Raw genomic sequence first — 8,579 nt, 5'->3', positions numbered from 1 at the left:
ATCTACCTACAGTATCTCATTTGATACTCAAAACAATATAGTTAGTTCCAGGGATATGTGAGGGGATGTTTGAACCCCCCAGATTTTCCTGACTTCAAGTTTGGCACTTGTCTGCTTCTCCAGACTACCTCTTAAAGCTGGAAGAGGTCTGACTTAGAGATCATGTAGTTAATATGCCCTCCCTCTCTAGATGAGGAAGCTGAGGCACAGGAAGGTTGTATCCAATAATAATTCTCAATAATATTCTTGTTCAATTATAATTTTCATTTCCACAGTGCTTTAAAGTTCACAAGGTAGTAAAAATAAAAAGATGGCAATGAAAATGTTATGTTTTAATGTTTTCAGGATACTTTTTACATATCATTATTGCCCTCATTTTATAGGTGAGGAAATCTAGTCAAACAGAGGTGACAGCCTGGGAAATATTGGAGCTCAACCTCAGTTCTCAATCTTATGGTCCCAAATGCCACTTTCTTTGCAGGTAGAGAAAGAAAATTTCCTAATGTCTATACTAGTTATCCTATAAATACCTATAATTACTACCTATAACTGCCTATATCTACCTATAACTAACAACCACCCCACAAAGTTCCAACCCAATCAGTGTTTAATCCAACCCCAATTAGGTCTGTCAATGAAGACCAGCCACCTTCCAAAAAGTTCAAGGAAGGGAAAAAACCTAACAGCCCAAACCAAAAGACAAAAACCCCAAAGCAAAAAGCCCTCTCAGTGAGCTCAAGCCCACCTTTTATATTCCAGCAATTAACTACCAACCACTAACTGACTGGCTCCTTTTAAACCCTTTTTCTACCTCACTTCCTGTCTCTATTGTTCCTCCTTCCTGTCTCTATGGTTTCTACTTCCTCTTTCTATGGTTTCTGCTTCCTGTCACTGTGGGCTGGTTAATCCCTATACGTCTCTATGGTAAAAGGACCTCCAGGTCCTCTGTTAAATTAAAAAAAGAATAAAGAATTCCTTTTTACAAAGAGAATTTACAAAAAGAATTCCTTTTTACAAAGAGTGGTGGCATACTTCTCCATGAAGAATGGATATTTGCTTGAAGCCAAATGCTTGGCCACCCAACCCCTGCTCCTCACTAGCTATGACACCTTGGGCAAATCATTAAATTCCCTGGGTTTCAGAGTCCTCATTTAGAAAACAACAACACTGGATGAGAACATCTTAAGCTCCCTTTTAGCTCTGGCAAGCTATACTCATGGATCTAAGGTGCCCTCTAAAATCTTATTTTCTAAGGTTCCACCCCTCTCCCCACCTGCCCCATTCAACTAACTTCTTTTTTTTTTTAAACCCTTACCTTCCGTCTTAGAGTCAATACTGTGTATTGGTTCCAAGGCAGAAGAGTGGTAAGGGCTAGGCAATGGGGGTCAAGTGACTTGCCCAGGGTCACACAGCTGGGAAGTGTCTGAGGTCAGATTTGAACCTAGGACCTCCCATCTCTAGGACTGACTCTCAATCCACTGAGCTACCCAGCTACCCCCCCAACTAACTTCTATTAAATGTTTATTCTAGAAAAGGCAAATAAAATTTTATTTACCATCACTAAGTTTACATTCTAGAAGTGGGATGTGGTGTGTATGATATAATATGTACATAAGTAAATAGAAAGTCAATTCAAAGTAATATCTTTTTTTTTTACCTTTACCTTCTGTCTTAGAATTGATACCAAGTATCATTTCCAAGGCAGAAAAGTGGTATGGGCTGGGCAACTGGAGTTGTGTCTTGTCCAGGGTCACATCACTAGGAATTATCTAAGCACAGATTTGAACCCAGGATCTCTCATTTCTAGAACTGGCACTCTCTCCACTGGGCCACCACGTTGCCCCAATACAAAGTAATTTCAAGAAGGAGAGAGCACTGCCCCCTGAAGAATCTGGAATGACGTTGTGGAGTGGGCACTTTGAAAGAAGCTAGGGATTCCAAGTGGAAATGAGGAGGGAATAAATGTCAAACATGTGGGACTCCATATGCAAAGGTAGGATATACAATGTCCTGTATGGATGACAGGAAGGTATTTTTTTTTAATTCATGTTTATTGAAGGTTGTCTTTGGTTCTCTCTTTGCTTTGAATTGGTTTATACATGTAAGGGGGGGAAAGGGGTTAATTTTTAAAAGGTTTGGGCTAGATTATTTAAGAGTCTGGTCGCCAGGAATTTATATTAATTCCAAAGAGATTTATTTACAAAATGTAGAAAGAGTGAAGTAAGAAAATCAGAGAGAGAATAGGGTAAAATATCTAGCTTAAGCACTAAGTAATCTACTCATAGCCCCAGGCAGGGAGAGTTAGTCCTTAGGCTTCAGCAAAAGCCTAGCACCTGGGGAAGTCTCTTCAGAAAAATCCAGCAGTTAAGAGTCAGCTTTTTCACTCACCACATGTCAGTTCAAAGGAAGAGATTTTAGAACAGCCTCACCAGGAAACAGGGTCTCAGGTCCAGTCAGCCCATTCTTTAACAGCCTCCACTTCAAAGAATGAAGAACTCTCTGTCTCTGTCTCTGTTTCTGTCTCTCTCTGTGTGTCTCTGTCTCTGTCTCTGTCTCTCTGTCTCTGTCTCTCTGTCTCTGTCTCTCTCTCTGTGTCTCTGTCTCTGTCTCTCTGTGTCTCTGTCTCTGTGTCTCTGTCTCTCTCTGTCTCTCTGTCTCTCTCTGTGTCTCTGTGTCTCTGGCTCTGTCTCTCTGTCTCTCTCTCTGTCTCTGTCTCTCTGTCTCTCTCTCTGTCTTTCTGTCTCTCTCTGTCTCTCTCTTTCCTCTCTCTGTCTCTCTCTCTGTCTCTCTCTGTCTCTGTCTCTCTCTCTGTCTCTGTCTCTCTGTCTCTGTCTCTCTGTCTCTGTCTCTCTGTCTCTCTCTCTCTCTCTCTCTCTCTCTGTCTCTCTCTCTCTGTCTCTCAGGAGGTTCCATGTCAACTGAACTCAAGCAGTTGTCACTCCCTTTTAAAGGCACTTTCTTTTGTGTCACTTCCCCTAATTTTTAGGTCTACCAATCACAGTTGACGCTTTTGCTTTTAGGACTGCCATGGGGCAGTCAGTTGATTTTGATTCGTCGCCCACTATTTCACACATGGGTCACAGCCTTCCCACTTAATGTGTGAAATGGTCTGTTTACACCTTTGGTGATTAAATCTAAAAAATGGACAGATCTCCACACTACTGTAAGTAGAGTGTTTACACTTTTGGCGATTACAATCTAAAAATAGGCAGGGTTACAATTTAATCTTCCCAATCAGGAGAGAGTTAATTACTTTCATTGTTTTCATCAGGGTAGAGTTAAATTTAATCTTCACATACAAGACTTCCTATTTTTTTTTTCACAAAATCCTTCATTTCTTATAGTGAAATCATACTTCATTGCATTCAATTTTCATTTTTAAATGTTCTCTTATTATGAAGTTGACAAACATAAGCATGAACATTTCAATATACAAAGAACAGAAGAAGATTGTATAGGATGTGATGGCAACAAAATTCTCTGTATATCTCAATCCTTCTGAACTCCCTTCTGCTTCGTATTTCTGTAATGTTTCACTTATGCCCTTTTATTAGAAAATCAATACTGGATGGGGCAGCTAGGTGGCTCAGCTGTGTGACCCTGGGCAAGTCACTTAAGCTCCATTGCCTAACTCTTATGGCTCTTCCGCCTTGGAACCAATACATAGTATTAATTCCAAGATGGAAGGTAAGGATTAAAAAAAAAAATCACTGTCAGAATAGCTAGGTACCACAATAGATAAAGCACCAGGCCTGGAGACAGGAGAACCGGGGTTTGAATATGGCCTTAGATGTTTTCTAGCTTTGTGGCCCTGGTCAAGTCCCTTAACTCGAGTTGCTTAGCCCATACTGCTCCTGTGCTTTAAAATCATAAGTAGTATCAATTCTGAGACAGAAGGTAAGGGTTTAAAAACATTTGCTATCTCTACCTCCCCATGCTCCCTGGTTTCTCCTCCCACCCCTACTAATTAGAAATCCAACCTTGTCAGAACATATATGGTCCATTTTATTAATACAGCACAATGTGTTTAGACCTTCTCAATGTCCCTCCAATTCTTTGCCACCAAGCAAAAAAGGTTGCTCTGAATATTCTGGCATGTTCATGTTTTTCTTTCCATCGTGGACCTCTGTGTGTGCCCGTCTTCCCACAGGCCTTCCAACATGAAGTCTAAGGTCTCAGAGCTATTGTGAGGATCCAATGAGTACCACACATACAGGGCTTTGCAAATTTGAAAGCACGATAGAGATGGTTACTGTTATTGTTGTTGTTGTTCCTGTTCCTTTCAGCCCTGGCATGCAAAACAAAGGCAGAGAGATCCATGCCAGTAGAGAACTAACGACCCTGGCACATCACAGATCTTCAGATGGATAATGATGAAAGAACCATACCAGCTCTGGAGGCAGAAGACGTGGCTTCAAGTCACAACTGGACCACTTGACTTACTGCGACTTGGGCAAATCATTCCCCTTCAGATCCAGTTTCCTTGTTTGTAAAATGGGTTTGATAGACAAATTGCATACCTCACTGGTTTGCTTTGAGGATCAAATGAAATAATTATGTATGTTAAGTATTTTATCAACCTTGACATACTATATAAATGTTAGCTACTATTATCATATAGATTTTAAAATTTTTTTTCATTTTGTGGGGCAGCTGGGTGGCTCAGGAGATTGAGAGCCAGGCTTACAGATGGGAGGTGCTGCGTTCAAATTTGACCTCAGATACTTCCTAGCTGTGTGACCCTGGGCAAGTCACTTAACCCCCATTGCCTAGCCCTTACCGCTCTTTTGCCTTGGAACCAATACACAGTATTGATTCTAAGACAGAGAGTAAGGGCTTTAAAAATAAATAAATAAAAAATAATTATCTTTTAATTTCCCTTCCAATTACATGTAAAAATAATTTTTAAGCTTTGGATTTAAAAAAAATTTTTAGCCAAATTCACCCCCTCCCTCTCATTGTCCCCTCTCTGCTATTCCCGGAGACAGCAAGCAATCTGATATATATTTTACATGTATAATATATGTAATAATTAAGATGAAGTATATTATAGTTCTTTATTATCTTTTCCAAGTTGTTTTAAACTCAGCCATAGGATCATAGATTTAAAGCTAGAAGAGATCTTATAGGCTATCAAGTTCCTTCATTTTTTCAGATGAGGAAACTGAGGCACGGAGTGGTTAAGTAACTTGTTTAGGGTCACTTAGCTACTAAGTATCAAAAACAGAATGTGATCCTGGGTCTCTTATTGTTCATGCAGTATCTCAATTAATTGTTGGAGTAGAAAAGTTTGCTTCTCCATATTTGGTTTATCTTTCCAAAAGTCCAGGTGGCCAGCATGGGACCATTTGCGTAGTTAGTTTTTACTCAATACTGGAATTGGACAGAAGAGAACAGCAGAGAGGATGATAAATCCAAGGCAGTGTGGCCAAATTTCCACAAGGTGGCACCCTCTGGTAGTTTGCCCACGAGCTCTAAGCACTCAGAAATCCTTCCTCCAGTTTTGGGCATCCAAGAATATCAGCTGAAAACCTGACAAAAGGATGCATGCACTTTCCTACCCAGCCCACAAGCAGTCATCCATCCCCTCCCTGCCCGGAGGCTTCCAAAGGGTTTTTTTTTTTTTTTTATCAGAACCGGAGCACAACTTAGCAGACCTTTGAATCATCTCCAACTAACTCATTAAGGCCCTGAGTATCTCAATGTCAATAGTAGGATTTTCACTTTGCAAAGAAGGAAACTGGCCCAAGGAAGTGAGAAGACATCGTCAGAATCACACAGAGTGTTGGCGTAAGAACTAGAAAGGCTCAAGGAGGGAAGGAGCTACCAGTATTTCACCTGGAAGGTCCCCACAACCAAACTCTTTCTTCTCAACCCTGAACTCGCCAGCCTCTTACTCCAGAGAACCCCAAATCCTGCTTTATTAAACTGAGGTCTCCCAAAGAGAGAATCAAAAAGGGGAAAGGACCTGCTCATACAAAAATATTTATAGCTGCTCTTTTGTGGCAGCAAAGAATTGAAAATTGAGGGGATGTCCGTCAGTTGGGAGATGGCCGAACAAATTGTGGTACATGTTGGAGATGGAATACTATTGTGCTATAAGAAATGCTAAACAATGATACCCATAAAACCCAGTGGAATTGCTTGTTGGCTACAGGGGGGGGGGGGAGGGAAAGAACATGAATCATGTGATCATGGAAAAATATTCTAAATTAATTAATTAAATAAACAAATTTTAAACAAAGAAATGATAAGCAAGATGATTTCAGAAAAAGCTGGAAAGATCTGTGGGAACTGATGTGAAATAAGCAGAACTGGGAGAACATTGTACATAGAAACGGCAATATTGGGGGATGATTATCTGTGAAAACTTGGCTACTCTCAGCAACGCACTGATCTGGGACGATCCTGGAAGACTTATGTTGAGGAACCCAGAGAAAGAACTCTTTCCCATCAGTGTATTTATGGTTTTATTTTGAGGGTCTAGTTATGTATGAGTTTGCTCTAACAATGACCAATATGGATGTGTGCTTTGCACGCCAATAAAAAAAGTGAGGTCTCTCCTACCTCAAAAATCCATGTTCTCATTCATTCCCTTCAGTCTCAAAGGAGCACTGTCATTATCAAGGTTAAACCTTGTTTAAGCCTCATCCCAGTCCCTGAATTTGACTCCCAGGTGTTCTATTTACTACCTATGGACTTAAGAGAAGTCACTTCCAACCTCTTGGATCTCAGGCTCTTCGTCTATAAAATGAGGGAGTTGGACTCATTGACCCCTGAAGCTCTTTTCAGCTCTAAAGCTAGGATTCCATGACTTCCCAAGCAACCATCTCCATTTGGGGAGACCACTCTAATCGTTGGGCAGTTTTTCCTGACATTCGAGCTAAACTGGCCCCTTTGTACCTTCCACTCATCGTTCCTCATTCTGCCTTCTCAAGCCAAAGGGAACAAGTCTAATTTTGATAGTTCTTCAAATAAAGGAAGAGAACAACTATGAACCTTTTCTTCCCTCAGCCAGATTAAACATCCCCAGTTCCACATCATGGTCCCCTATCCTCAGTCATCTTCCTCTAGACACTCTCCAGTGTGTCAGTGTGCCTCCTCCACTTAGGAAAAAAAGTTTTCTTCTCAGGGAGATTACTCTCCCCCTCAAGCTGGCCCACTCACACTTGAGTCACTTTGGGAAAAGTCAAGTCAACAACTTTATTATAACTAAGTCAGCTGGGGATAACACTAAGAAATGGCTGGCAGGGAAAGGTTTGTGAGGAAAGTGGGGGAAGTGTCCCTAACTGGCTATATTCCTTCCCCCATCAAGTTGGGGAACCCAGGCCTTGGCAGCCTTGGGCCCCCTGAGAGAGTCAGGCTTGACTTGCCTTGGTCTTGGCCCAACTGGCACAGTTCAGACCCAGGGCACCAGGAGCTGTGAGGTAAGTTTGACAGAGGGTCAAATGTCTTCTTCAGGTATCACTTCAGTTGGCAATTGGTGGGGGAGGATGTTCAGTCACCAGGAGAGGAAAAGGTATCTCCTCAGGAGAAAATCTTGGTCAACCCTCTTTCCTAGGCTTCTCAATGCTGAGAGAGATCTAACTGAATCTCAGTCAGAATCTTCTGGCTTCTCAAAACTCCAGACCTCCTGGGGCCCCTCCCCCATCAAGGAGAAAGATTCAGCAGCCCTTCAGCCTGGACTCTTCCTTGAGTGCAAAACCTCCTTCACAATGGGTACATGATTCATGTTCTTTCCCTCCCCTCCTTTTACCCCCCTCCTATAGCCAATGCTCAATTCCACTGGGTTTTACATGTGTCATTGATCAAGATCTATTTCCATATTATTAATATTTGCACTAGGGTAATCGTTTAAAGTCTGCATCCCCAATCGTATCCCTTCAACCCATGTGATCAAGCAGTTGTTTTTCTTTTGTGTTTCTACTCCCACAGTTCTCCCTCTGGATGTGGATAGTGTTTTTTCTCATAAGTCCTTCAGAATTGTTCTGGATCATTGCTAGTAGAGAAGTTCATTACATTGGAATTTGTCACAGTGTGTCAGTCTCTGTGTACAATGTTCTCCTGGTTCTGCTCCTTTCACTCTGCATCAATTCCTGGAGGTTGTTCCAGTCTCCATGGAATTCCTCCACTTTATTATTCCTTTGTGCACAATAGTATTCCATCACCAATATATACCACAATTTGTTCAGTTATTCCCCAATTGAAGGGCATCCCCTCATTTTCCAATTTTTGGCCACCACAAAGAGTGCAGCTATGAATATTCTTGTACAAGTCTTTTTCCTTATTATCTCTTTGGGGTACAAACCCAGCAGTGCTATGGCTGGATCAAAAGGCAGACAGTCTTTTATCACCCTTTGGGCATAGTTCCAAATTGCCCTCCAGAATGGTTGGATCAATTCACAACTCCACCAGCAATGAATTAATGTCCCTACTTTGCCACATCCCCTCCAGCATTCATTACTTTCCTTTGCTGTCATGTTAGCCAATCTGCTAGGTGTGAGGTGATACCTCAGAGTTGTTTTGATTTGCATTTCTCTAATTATAAGAGATTTGGAGCACTTTTTCATGTGCTTATT

The sequence above is a fragment of the Monodelphis domestica genome, chromosome 1 (genome assembly GCF_027887165.1).
Source record: "Monodelphis domestica isolate mMonDom1 chromosome 1, mMonDom1.pri, whole genome shotgun sequence".
NCBI lineage: Eukaryota > Metazoa > Chordata > Mammalia > Didelphimorphia > Didelphidae > Monodelphis > Monodelphis domestica.
The sequence above is the reverse complement of the archived record's forward strand: the minus strand, read 5'-3'. Positions refer to the sequence as shown.